The sequence below is a fragment of the Pieris napi genome, chromosome 20 (genome assembly GCF_905475465.1).
Source record: "Pieris napi chromosome 20, ilPieNapi1.2, whole genome shotgun sequence".
NCBI lineage: Eukaryota > Metazoa > Arthropoda > Insecta > Lepidoptera > Pieridae > Pieris > Pieris napi.
Window position 1 is genome coordinate 9180980 of NC_062253.1, and position 14269 is coordinate 9195248.

The 14269-nt window shown below is 33.5% G+C and overlaps 1 protein-coding gene and 1 non-coding gene across 3 annotated transcripts in view; one reads left to right on the forward strand and one right to left on the reverse strand.

Annotated features, from left to right (window-relative positions):
* The window catches only part of LOC125059808 (syndecan), a 268128-nt gene that overhangs the window by 199894 nt on the left and 53965 nt on the right, over positions 1-14269 (forward strand). The window lies entirely within an intron of this gene.
* On the reverse strand, positions 13224-13296 carry Trnav-aac. Its single transcript has one exon. It is a non-coding gene; the product is annotated as a tRNA-Val (tRNA).

Genomic DNA, 14269 nt, shown 5'->3' on the forward strand with positions numbered 1-14269 from the left:
TCAACTTGCTGCACTGTGCTACTCTCCATGTGCTTCATTCTGTGCTTCTGGTCTCCACCATTCACATTCTTAATTGTCTTCCTCTCTTCATTTTATTGTTGTTAAATTTTCTGTTTCTTCTACCATTTGCATCACCCATTAATACTTAAGATTAGATAAAATAAAGAATAGACAATAAGAATAACTAAAGTAAAAAAAGATGTGGTGTCGTGGGACACCAGGTAAGAACGAAGTTCCTTCGGCTAATGTAGAATCGACAGAATTTGCAAAAAAAAATCGAGCTCAATTTTATGTAGGTTTTCTTGATTTTTCTCTTAAATTTTGCTGATTAGTTTTTATTTCAGAACAGGAAAGTATTTAGGAAATTCAGTATTTTAGGAAATAATAAATTACGTAAAATAAAAAAAATCGTAATTCAAATTATCAACTAAAATAACAAAATATGTCTCTTTATTTATGAATGACAACATAAAATTACATAGAAATAAAAATAATTACAAAAAAAGTTTATTATTATTATAAGTAATTCTTATTAATCAGTCTCCTCATTAAATTCTATTGCTGAAACTATTGGCTTGTGGTAAGAAAGAGAAAGGTATTATACACTACTTGCTTGTGTATACGACTGTCGCGTCGCACGTCTCATTTAACGGTTTTATTCCACGGACTTTTTTTTACGGTTTTACTATCACATTTTTTTCAGTTCGGTCGCGAAGCAAAATCCCTATCTCCTCCAAACCTACCGAAAGGAACTTCGTTCTAAAAATAAAAATAAACTATTATTATTATTATATTATGTTAGGTCCAAAGATGAAATAAAATTTCTAAGAAAGAAAACATCACTGGGCATAATTAAAATCTTGCCAACAATTAAGGCGACGGAGTCAACTCAAAACAAAGAGTTGCAAGTGATACTTCTATGTTTAATTTATTCGAGAGACACGTCACTCGAGTCGGAGAAATTGCATTTCTGACTTGTTCAGATTTTTTGTCTATGGTGCTACAGAATATGTGTTCTCAAATTTATTGTAACAATATGAGTGTTATAAAAGTGTATATAATAGCATTGTGTATATTGTTTACTGGCTATTAGGTAGTAAAACTGCACACAGTGTGAAGAATATTCTTCTTATTTACATAACTATCATAAAACCAATATGGTCCGATGGGACACAGCTCTGGGGGTCAGCAAGCCGCTCTATTATCGAAATCCTACAGCGGCTAATACAAAACAAAACTGCGAAATATGAGCGGTGCGCCGTGGTTGACACGAAATGACAACCATAAATATTTGGGAATTACCACTTTTACCAAGACATTAAAAGATCAACCGAACAATACAAAAGGAGTTTGTAGTTTGTAAATTACGGAATGCAAACAAATTATTGGATTTGCATTCCCTAATTGAGTCAAAATATCATAAAATCTGATAAAAGCCAAGAGGCTAATTGAAGATGATTAAAATAAAAAAAAATGTGTAATTGATGTAATTACCCAATGGGACAGATATTACTCCGATTCGATGTCAAAATTCATTTCGTGAGTGACTTTTACAAGGAATGTATCAAAAATTACTAGTTATAGTGCCGACATACTTATTAAGCTACTAGCTGGCCTGACGAACATCGTACCGCCTTACAGTCGATTCTTTATTTTTTTTTAAATACTTATTCTGCTATTCGGGACACGGGTCTAGCTAGTAAGATAAAAAAAAGAAAGTTGATAATACAACAAATACATTATGTCAAAAATAAAAATTTACCTTCCCGGAACCCCTCCACTAACACTTGAACTTTATGATATGGTATTAAAGTTCAAATTGACTTTTAAGTATTATTACGAATCTTTTGTATGGGAATATAGAAAAGTGTTGTTTTCAGACTTTTTCACTAAATTTTTTTTATTTTACTCTCCGTAAGAACCATCGTCGTACTTACTTCAAGGAATATTATTAAAAAAAATGAGACAAATCGGTCAAGCCGTTTTCATGTTATGTCGTGACAACGGAAAACGGGTTTCATTTTTATATATATAGATTCTTATTTTAAAGGATTTTCAGACGTAAGAAAACCATCTAAAAACTACGTATTCTGATTAAAGCCGCTAAGCATTAGACTTGTACCCCATGAACCAATGCAATCATTTAGTAAAGAAAAGTAAAAAATCATTTAATCATATAGGTAACATAATGTACACTTATGACTAGTCAGTAAAGAAATACGTATTAATGCTTCTAATTTTACATTCACTGCCAGTTCTCAAATCAAGGGCGTAGAACGGAAGAGAAGAACTGGCAATAAACTCTCCGCCTCTCTTTTTAATCACCATTTTTTTTACACAACGTTTGTAAGGAGCTACAACCATTACACCATGTTCCACATGACATATTAAGTAGTTAATAATAATAACATAACTTAAAAAAAAACAAAGACTTGTCCTCTATCAGCAGGAGGCATGGTAAATAGGACCACGCATACATTCTCGTGGGAACAACACGAATTCAAGTACGACCATTCACCACAAGTAGCACCCGTTCACGAGTATGACGCATGGCCAGCCATCGGCCCCCTCCTGCCCATTAAAATATTATAGCGAACTTATTAAAAATCCCAAGACAGTTCTCAATCATACTTGACTTTTATTATCAAAAACACTCAGGATCAGGTGATCTTAGCAAACCTTTAAGTTATTTATGAAGCCACACCCGCCTGGCCAAACTTCGCTGTGTTAAAATTTTCAATTGACTTCAGTTTCATTATTTTGAAAGCGTTGTCTGCTTCCATTTATCGAGAGATAAATAAGATGCCAGCGTTTCATATTTCTGACACTTTAAGGTGTCAAATCTGGTGTTAAGAAATTTAATAAAATATAAGATTTTTAACACTTATATACAAATAATAGCTGACCCGGCAAACATCGTTTTGCCATTTATATTATTTCTAGAAAACATTTTATCAGTTCAATAAAAATAACTATCAATAATAAAAAATAGGGATTGATCGTAGAGGGGTGAAAATTAGGGGTTGTATTGTAACAATAAAAAATTGTCTTCAAAATAAAAAAAATTGGGGTGGACGCCCCTTATCACTGAGGGATTTGAAAAATAGATAGTAGCCGATTCTCAGACTTACTAAATAATGAATATTATACAAAATTTCATAAGAATCGATCGAGCCGTTTCGGAGGAATATGGGAACGGACATCGTGACACGAGAATTTTATATATTAGATTTTTACAATGAGAACGTGTACTGTGTAGAGCGTCTAGTGGCCTTGCGCTTCAATTAGCTACTCTTGTAATGCACTACCGTACCTCCAGAAAACAGAAGGAAAGAACAGATAGATCTGAGATCACAGCTCTGCGTCAGTACCGCTTTTGGAAGCTACAGAGTAAGGAGCCTGGTCTAAATATGTATTATAAAACCTACAGTATTTCGACATGACTAAATATTTAATAAAAACTGAAAAATTGTCTACATTTTATTTGGTTATTCTAAATAATATTTATGACGCGTGCGGAGCGCGATTCGAAATAATATCAATAAATATGTTACATATATCACTATTATTTAGAGCAAACGAACTCAATAAATTTATTTCGTATGGACTGATATAAAATTGTAATTGATTGCCCATATTGTTTTAAATTGTATATTGTATTGTCGATAACTGCATACTATGAATTGATAAATTTTGTTTTGGTGCCGGGTGAAAGCGCCAGTAGTTAAATTAGCGTCTACCCCCAGGGACAGGTCCGGGTGGTCCAGGTCCGACAATTACTCCGGAAGTGTCCTCATGATATTTATGGGTGAGTCGAAGAACGCTGGCCGGCGGGACCCGCATCACCTCTTATGCTATTCATCTTACTAAGATATTTGACAGTTCTGTGCAAGAATTTTTCCAGCTGCGGTCTGTGCTCGAGCAGCATTGCATACATTGGCAATGTATAATGATAAATTTTGTGTCATAGATACCAATAGGTATACAAAAAAGTTTTTTATTACAAAGGGTAGATATTATTACCTACCTGCTTTCTTAAAAAGACAGATAGCTGTTTCGCTATCATATTTTATAGAGATGACAGCCAAGAATTTGGCTAGACCCCTTGCTTCTATTGAGCAAGCATTAGATTATAAGACCTTGGAAGAAATTCCAAATAATATTTATTTAAATTAGATAATAGGACAACAGAGCACCACTCTTGCAATAATAAGGTAAGTATAATATGTGATAAAATTCATTCCCAAAAAATTATTGTGGTTCATCAAAATATACAGGGGATGAAAAATAAAGAATTAGAAATTGAACTATTCTTGAATAGTCAAAAAATAGACTTTTTGTGCATAACAGAGCACTGGCTAAAAAAATATGAAGTTTTGTTTAATTTTTGTAACCACAGGGTTGGTAGTGTGTTTTGCAGAGAAAATGCAATTCATGGTGGCTCATTAATCCTAATAAGTAAAAAACTTAAATGCAAAGAAAGAAAGGATATTATCAGCCTCTCTGTAGAACTAACTATTGAAATCTCCTGTGTGGAACTGGAGCAATTCATTGTTGTATGTCTATATTGTCCTCCATCAGCTGTCTATAATAATGTTGAAAATGTATTAGAGGAGATATTGTGTAAATTAGTAAAGTGTAATAAAGGGCTAATTGTGTGTGGGGACTTTAATGTCAATTTACTTTGTCATTCTAATTCAAGTGTACGCATACTTAGTCTTTTTCGTTCATACAATTTAATAAATCAATTTCATTCACCCACAAGAATAACAGCTAGCACCGCAACTTGTATAGATAACATATATAGTGACATAGCCCCTTTGAATGTTTGTATTTTCAATAGATTTAAATCTGATCACACTGGTCAATGGTTTGAATTCCAATTAAGGAAACAAAAAACATGTAAAAAGAAGAAAATTGTGATAACTCCTATTACAAATGACCGTTTGGACAGATTTAGAGAAGCATTGGTCTATAGAATGCCATTTCTGTGTGGCAACTCATCCCCTAATAATTTATACAATACTTTTTTTGGATCATTTATTGATGAATTCAAGAAAGTATTTACTCAAAAGACTTTATTGGTCTCTGAGAAAACAAGTTTCTGTGACTGGGCAAATGAGGAGTTACACAGGAAAAGGTTAAAATTATATGAAATCTATGACGAAATGCAATATAACACTAGTGTGGAATTTAGGGAATATGTTAGGTTGTATTCAAATAATTTCAAAAAAGATTGCAAAACTGCAAAGTCTCAATATTTAAGTTCAAAAATAAAAAATAGCATGGATAAAGTAAAAGCTACCTGGAAAATAATAAATGAAGAATCAGGTAAAACGTCTGACAAACGAACTGATTATATGTTAAAAGTTAAAGGGAAGTTAATAAAATCTGACCCAGAGGTAGCTTCTTCTTTTGAAGAGTTCTTTACAAATGTACCACTAAATACGACCAAGTCCCTAGATTCTTCACCTGCTGCTGCGATCTCATTGCTAGAAAAATGTGTACCTGAATGTAATATTAAATTTCAGTTTAAACATATAACTTGTAATGATATCGTTAAAACTTTTAAGCTTATTAATTTAAAAAAAAGTAAAGATATATGGGGTATGTCAACAGTCATTTTAAATTCCGTTATTAATGTAATAAGCTCTGAATTGTCTATAATTTTTAACAGCTGTATCGATTGTGGAGTCTTTCCGGACGAAATGAAATTAAGTAAGATTACACCATTGTTCAAGGCAGCTAGTGAGTCTGATCCGTCAAACTTCAGACCTGTTTCCGTGCTCCCTGCGTTGAGCAAAGTTTTTGAAAAGATAATGCTAGACCAGCTTTCTTTACATTTTAATAAAAATAAACTCTTACATAATAAACAGTATGGTTTCACTAAGGGTCGCTCCACAATCGATGCCGGTGTGAAGTTGATTTCGGACATATTTAACGCCTGGGAAGAATCATATGATGGAGTCGGCGTCTTTTGTGACCTGTCAAAGGCCTTTGACTGTGTTCATCCTGATATACTCGTTGGAAAGCTTCAACACTATGGCGTTGATGGCAAAGCTTCCAGCCTGATGAATTCATATTTAAAGGGAAGGATCCAAAGAGTTCATGTCAATGGAGTCACCTCTCCGGGTTCGCAGGTATCAATGGGCGTCCCCCAAGGATCGATTCTCGGGCCTTTCTTATTTCTGATTTACATAAATGACCTCCCATTCTTTGTCAACGAAGTTCATGAGATGGTATTGTTTGCTGATGACACTTCACTTCTATTTAAAGTGAATAGGAATAACGTATTATTGGACGATGTAAACAATTCTATCTCTCGTATAGTTAACTGGTTTAATGTAAATAACTTATTGCTTAATGAGAATAAAACAAAATGTATTAGATTTACAACTACTAGCGTAAAGCGAGATATTGGTAACCTGAAAATTAAGGACAGTGAACTAAACTTTGTTGACAAAACTGTTTTTCTAGGCATAACAATAGATAGTAAACTCCAATGGGGCCCACACATAGAGACTCTTTCGAATAGGCTGAGCTCTGCAGCATATGCAGTAAAGAAAATCCGACAGTTTACTGATGAGGACACGGCTAAAATTGTGTATCATAGCTACTTTCATAGCGTTATGTCGTACGGCATTTTATTGTGGGGTGCTGCTGCAGAGGTTCAATCCATATTTGTGCTGCAGAAGCGGGCTGTTCGGGGTATTTGTTGTGTTTCTCCGAGGGAGTCGGTACGGAATAAGTTTAAGGAATTAAATATTATGACACTATCTGGTCAATATATTCTTGAAGCCTTGTTGTATGTCCAAAAAAATATAAACGATTTTAAAACAAATGGTGACTTTCACCAGTATAATACGCGAAATAGAACTAATTTGAGTGTACGACCAACCAGGCTCCAAAAGATAAATCACTCCTTATATGGAAATTGTATTCGTTTTTACAACAAACTCCCAAGCGCAATTAGAGAATTATCACTAAATAAATTCAAAGTCCTCGTTAAACGAAAATTAATCAACAAAGCTTTTTATAAATTTGAGGACTACTTAAATGATCCTAATCCTTGGGATTGAATTGCTCCAGTTCAAACAATTTGTATGACAATACTTGGCGATTAAAAAGAGTGGCGGAAAGTTTCTTGCCAGTTCTTCTTACCCGCTCTACGCCCTTGACTTGCGAACTGGTAGTAAATGTAAATTTACGATTAATTTAACTTGACTATTCAAAAGTGTACTTGGTTACCTACTTGAATAAAGATATTTTGAGTTTGAGTTTGAGTTTGAGCCAGTATTGTGGGAGAACGATGTGAAAAAAAAAATTCAAAATTCAAAAATCATTTATTCACGTAGGTAACATAATGTACACTTGTGATTCGTCATTAAAGAAATATAGAACAATCTGAAGCAAAGACCTATACAGGGTAGACTCACTGAATAATCGTTACTAAAAATATAGGTTTCCAATTAGTAACAAAGTTTCTGTTTCTCGTATAACAATTTAACGAACGTTGAATATTGGAAAGTTAACAATAAAATATTTAAGCTTGTTTTCAATTTCCGTTCGGAATTAGTTGTTCTGTATGAAATGGATTCGAGGGATTAATTAATGTGAATATGATCTGTTAGTGAAGGTTTTATGTTAAAAATATTCACTCAACCGATATTAAATACTTTTTTACCTAACTTTGGGAAAAAGGTGGCGGTAGGTAGAAATACGAATTAAAAGATCAAGGCAACGACTGGTTTCAGGTGGCCCAATCAAGGGAGACTGCTAATTATTGGAGGTAGTCTTTAACTCGAAAAGGTTCATACTAACAATTATTGAATATCATGTATAAACCTTTTTATTAAAATTGTATTATTTCATAATCTGTGCACATAACATAGACTATCGTATTTAAAAAACAAATGACATTTTTTTATATTGAGGCACGCAATTTCTTTATCTGGTTTATCATAAAGGGTTTCTCATACTAACAATTGAATATAATGTATAAACTTTTTTATTAAAAATGTATGATTCCAGTCTTTTTTTTTTTTGAGGCACTCAATTGCTATATCAGTGGCATGTGTAATGTTACCATTATTATTACGTAAAATTATGAATCCCGTTTATACCAGTCAAATAAGTTTTATTTAAACATAACAGTTGAATTGCGAAATTAGGCGTGGTGAAACAGCAGCGTACAAAACAGAATAAACTCATAATTATATGTGATCTAAAATAAATAACAGAATACTGGATACCTGCGTTAATTTAAAGAGCATAGAAAATTCTGCCAACTCCAGAAAATTACTGTAGAACCCTTTTTATTCCCCACAACCTTTTAATTAAATTAATGAGAAATCCCGAATTCACAGATTTATGTCAAATGCGCTGCCCTCAAAAAGTGGCCTACATTTTTAATTAGCTGACTACAAAACATTTTAATTATTTAATTAAACGCAAACAAGTGATATGAATTATTAACAATTGTGACAGCACGCGCAAGTATTAATAAAATATTTTTTTTATAAATTTCATTATTTATTGTTTATTTGGTTACCTTTTTTATTGCGTACTCTCAATGCTGAGGGCTCGCGAGTGCGTTGCCGGCTTTATTTTACACAATTTTAAACAAAATCCTCGATTTTAAATATGACTTGTTTAACCTGTAAAACAGAGACATTCAAAAAAGTAAAACGAAATAGCGTTTGGTCCCGGCAGTATAATTATTTAATTAAATATGTAATAGATATATAGTATTCATGACTTTTAAAGATATTTATTTTTTCTTTAAAACTAATATGTATATCACTTTGCTCTATTGTCAATAGTTTCCACGATATTGGATCTAATTTTTAGGCTTCAAATAGTGAAAGATTTTTTCAAATCGGTCCTGTAGTTTTGAAGCCAATGCAATGTGGTAGGGGAGCCCACGATGCTAAATGGGGATTTACTCGAGCGTCGTAGAGACCTATTGGGATGCAAAGCTTAGATAAAAAGAAGAAAAAAATGTTATATGATAAATTCCTTTTCATCGGTGGGGGAAGCGGCTATAGATAGTTAAATATGTAAAAAAAAACTGTTGCATGGACATCCTCGAGCGCGTCAGATATTGATAGCATCTATGCCCTACGTATTTTTAATAATGTACTTATGTTAATCTGATCGTTTGCATGATGCGGGTGGTTGTATTTAAGGGTTGAAAATGAAAAAAAAAAAAAATTATCGAGCGCGTCAGATTTTCTAAGAGAGTGTTAAGTGCACCAAAAAAAAGCTCTCATTCACTAATCTGACGATTTCGATGGGACGCAAACCCACGGCCATTTTCATAATATGCAAAAAAAAATCGCAATTTTGAAATACTCAAGCGCGTCAGATTAAGATATATGTGGTTCATCTTTATGTTCTAAACGTACTGTCTCATAATCTGACGATTATCTAGAGGGATTCGCCTGATCTGCCAAAAAAAATTTAGAAAAACGATTCACCGAAAGGGCCATTCCTGCAACTTCCCGCTACTTCCATTCCTGGGCGCTTAAAATTGATATTTTGAGCTCGCTGAGTTCAAAGAAATAACATGTCTATGCATTTGAGCTCTCCCTGCTCGAAAGTCTGATAGAATTTTCATAGAACACTATTTTTGGAATTTTCAAACCGCAATAACTTTTGAATGGATCAAGCAATTTTCACGCGGTTGGCGGCATTCGACGCAGTTTTATCATCATCAAAAGTAATTTTGCAATTTTAATTGATAGAACCACAAATTTCGGAGTAATCCCGAAAAAACACTTTTTCGGGTTTCTTTCGTTCACGATATCTCTCGAACTAATCAACCGCTTTTGACGAGCTTGGTGGCGATCGACGTGGTTTTTCAAGCTCAAAGGCGGATTAGTTTTTGAAGTTGATCAATAAAGAAACCACTTTAAAAAAAAATATTTCTTATTTTTTTAAGATTTTTCAAAATTTCTCAAAATCTATCGGTCCGAATCGGTTCAAATTCACAGGAAATGTAATTTTGAGGGAAATATTTAGAACGCCGTTTAGTAGATTCCGATCGGTTAAAGGAAATGTAGGCATCACGCAGCTGCACGCATTTAACTTTATCGACGATTTTTTGTTATTTCGGCTTGCGGAAATCGTCAGATTATATATTTTTCATTATTCTTGAATTATTTCCTTCAAAATAAAAAAAAAATTAGCTACGCTCGAGAATGTCGAGATGACGGTTTTTTTTACAACTTTGTTGCCCTCCCCTTTTTTTCCGTCACTCTCAAATTGTCAGATTAGTAGAATATACACTTTTTAGGATGTAATTAACTCACCCTACCTTAATCTGACGCGCTCGGGAATTTCTGATGGTCAATTTTTTTTTACTAATCTGATCCTGTCTCCTTCACGGGCGGCCTTATATATGGGCCTCATATTTTGTGGAGGTACTAAACCGGGTACAAGGTATCCCCCTATATATTAATCTGCCGCGCTTTAGTAAATCCCGAAATCCCCTCTTGGGCTCCCCTACCAATGTAAATAAGAAAACAATCAAATATTACCTAGCTATAATATTAGTATCTTGTTGAGTTCTAAACACCCAAATATACTTAATACTACGGTGAAAATGTAGTTAAAATTATTAGATTTAATTTTAAACAGCAAAATATTTTTTGGAATATAATTACCAAAACAATTCATCCATATATTATGAATAATTTCGACATTATTTCAAAAGCGCAATCAACGGAAACTACGTCAACAGTAATCTGATTGAAACGAAATAACGAGTCAATAAACCCAAACATTAATGAGTTTAATTATTCTTACAGCGGCTTCCGCTTCCGGTTATGAGTGAAATTTCCATTTTTAAAATGTTCACGATGTTTTTATAAACAAAATAATACGCAATGGCTATATAACCAAAAACAAGCAGGTTTTGTGCCTATATAAAGTAATTGCTACTCACGGACCTGCAACGCTAGAAGACTTGTTACGGCAAAATACCTTAAAATTGCGACTTGTTTAGTCTGTAGATACGCGGAATAATATTATTATGTTAAACTTATTTTTAAAATAAAATGTCTAAATTGTATGTAAATTGTTTGGGTCGGTAAATACATTTTAGCCTAAGGGATAATTAATTAAATCGTTGGAAATAGCAGCCGTTGTTATTATGGTAGGGGAGCCCACGATGCTAAATGGGGATTTACTCGAGCGTCGTAGAGACCTATTGGGATGCAAAGCTTAGATAAAAAGAAGAAAAAAATGTTATATGATAAATTCCTTTTCATCGGTGGGGAAAGCGGCTATAGATAGTTAAATATGTAAAAAAAAACTGTTGCATGGACATCCTCGAGCGCGTCAGATATTGATAGCATCTATGCCCTACGTATTTTTAATAATGTACGTATGTTAATCTGATCGTTTGCATGATGCGGGTGGTTGTATTTAAGGGTTGAAAATGAAAAAAAAAAAAAAATTATCGAGCGCGTCAGATTTTCTAAGGGAGTGTTAAGTGCACCAAAAAAAAGCTCTCATTCACTAATCTGACGATTTCGATGGGACGCAAACCCACAGCCATTTTCTTAATTTGCAAAAAAAAATCGCAATTTTGAAATACTCAAGCGCGTCAGATTAAGATATATGTGGTTCATCTTTATGTTCTAAACGTACTGTCTCATAATCTGACGATTATCTAGAGGGATTCGCCTGATCTGACAAATTTTTTTTAGAAAAACGGTTCACCTAAAGGGCCATCCCTGCAACTTCCCGCTAATTCCATTCCTGGGCGCTTAAAATTGATATTTTGAGCTCGCTGAGTTCAAAGAAATAACATTTCGATGCATTTGAGCTCTCCCAGCTCGAAAGTCTGATAGAAGTTTCATAGAACACTATTTTTGGAATTTTCAAACCGCAATTACTTTTGAATGGATCAAGCAATTTTCACGCGGTGGGTGGCATTCGACGCATTTTTATCATCCTCATAAGTAATTTTGCAATTTTAATTGATCGAACCACAAATTTCGGAGTAATCCCGAAAAAACACTTTTTCGGGTTTCTTTCGTTCACGATATCTCTCGAACGAATCAACCGCTTTTGACCAGCTTGGTGGTGATCGACGTGGTTTTTCAAGCTCAAAGGCGGATTAGTTTTTGAAGTTGATCGATAAAGAAACCACTTTAAAAAAAAATATTTCTTATTTTTTTAAGATTTTTCAAAATTTCTCAAAATCTATCTTTCCGAATCGGTTCAAATTCACAGGAAATGTAATTTTGAGGGAAATATTTAGAACGCCGTTTAGTAGATTCCAATCGGTTTAAGGAAATGTAGGCATCACGCAGCTGCACGCATTTAACTTTATCGACGAATTTTTGTTGCTTGCGGCTTGCGGAAATCGTCAGATTATATATTTTTCATTATTCTTGAATTATTTCCTTCAAAATAAAAAAAAAATTAGCTACGCTCGAGAATGTCGAGATGACGTTTTTTTTTTACAACTTTGTTGCCCTCCCCTTTTTTTCCGTCACTCTCAAATTGTCAGATTAGTGGAATATACACTTTTTAGGATGTAATTAACTCACCCTACCTTAATCTGACGCGCTCGGGAATTTCTGATGGTCAATTTTTTTTTACTAATCTGATCCTGTCTCCTTCACGCGCGGCCTTATATATGGGCCTCATATTTTGTGGAGGTACTTAACCGGGTACAAGGTATCCCCCTATATATTAATCTGCCGCGCTTTAGTAAATCCCGAAATCCCCTCTTGGGCTCCCCTACCATTATGGGCGAAGTTTCGGAATTTACAATTCCTAATTCAAATCTATTGTTTTCAGCTATATACTCCGGTCAAATTTTATACCTTTTTGAATCGTTATATCTCAGAAACGGTGGCTTGTAAGAAAAAAAGTATTGAAACATTTTTTATAGATAATTTTATGGTCTACAATTTTTGTCTAATGTACTTTTATGATACAACTTACCGTTTTGCTGAAAATCGCGAAAAAATCATTTTTTTTACCTTTGAACTTGAATAAAAAAATTTCCTTACACGGGAATGATGGGGAACTTCTAGACATTGTTTATAATTATGTTTTGAACAATTTCACTGAAATTCAGCTTGTTGGGACTTAATGTAACTTCACTCTCATTTTTTGGTCTAAATTGACCGGGCTAATACGCCTGATTTAATTTCGTATATTGCATTGCAATTGTTTTTAGCACAAAAATATTAAAAAAAAGATGTTTCCGCCCGGGATCGAACCGGGGGCCTTCTGCGTGTTAGGCAGATGTGATAACCGCTACACCACGGAAACTTATTCGTAGTACACAAAATAACACTATGTATCTTTCAGGTGTTCACTATTAACTCACTTGTCAATTCTCGAGCCGAACTCTGAATTTTACAAATACATTTATAGTTATTATTATATTAAAACCAAAATATTTCTCCACGGAAGACAATATTAGCATTTTAATAACGTTAAAAAAATTAATTCTCGATTAACATAGCACCAATCTTTTAAATCAAAATATTTTTTATTACTTAATATATTTTAAGGATAATATTTATTTATTATATGTAACAAAAACAATAGCTTATTGTAATCGACAAATAATTTAACATTTAATCATCAGTCGAAGCAAGTTTTACAGTTAAATTTCAAAGGAATCCGAGAAACAATTATATAAGAGATTAATAGCAGTAAATGACACATATTTAGTCATTTTTTTTGTAAAAAAACATATTTTCTTGAATTAAAACAGTATTAGTTTTTATTCACTTAACAGTTGTACAATGCTTTTCCACTATTAAATTGCAAGTTTATATGATGGAAAGCTTTTTTAAAGTTTTAAATTTGTTATCAGTTTTTATACACGTTTATCGGAAATATAAGGATCTCATTCAAATCATCATTTTGCAATTTCTTCATATCTATGGTTACGAAACCAAATCCATCCGATGGATTCGGATCCGAAGTGCTTTTGTAATAATAGGCTTTAATACGATGTTCGTATTTCTTTCGTATCGGTTCGAAATATCGCCATTAGATTTTCGTAATATACGTACAAGTACTTATTTTTAAGTTTTTTTTTTTTGTTTTTTGTGTAACAGGATGCAAAGGGGCAGGAGGCTTACCTGATGTGTGTATACGGCACTCACATTGCGAGAATGCTCGCAGTTGCGTTGCCGGCCTTTTAAGAATTGATTCGGAAATACTTGAAAAAAATGTCCTTAACGCTCAGTTGTAGAACGACGGACGTCGAGGTGTCTGCGGTTTGTCTTCG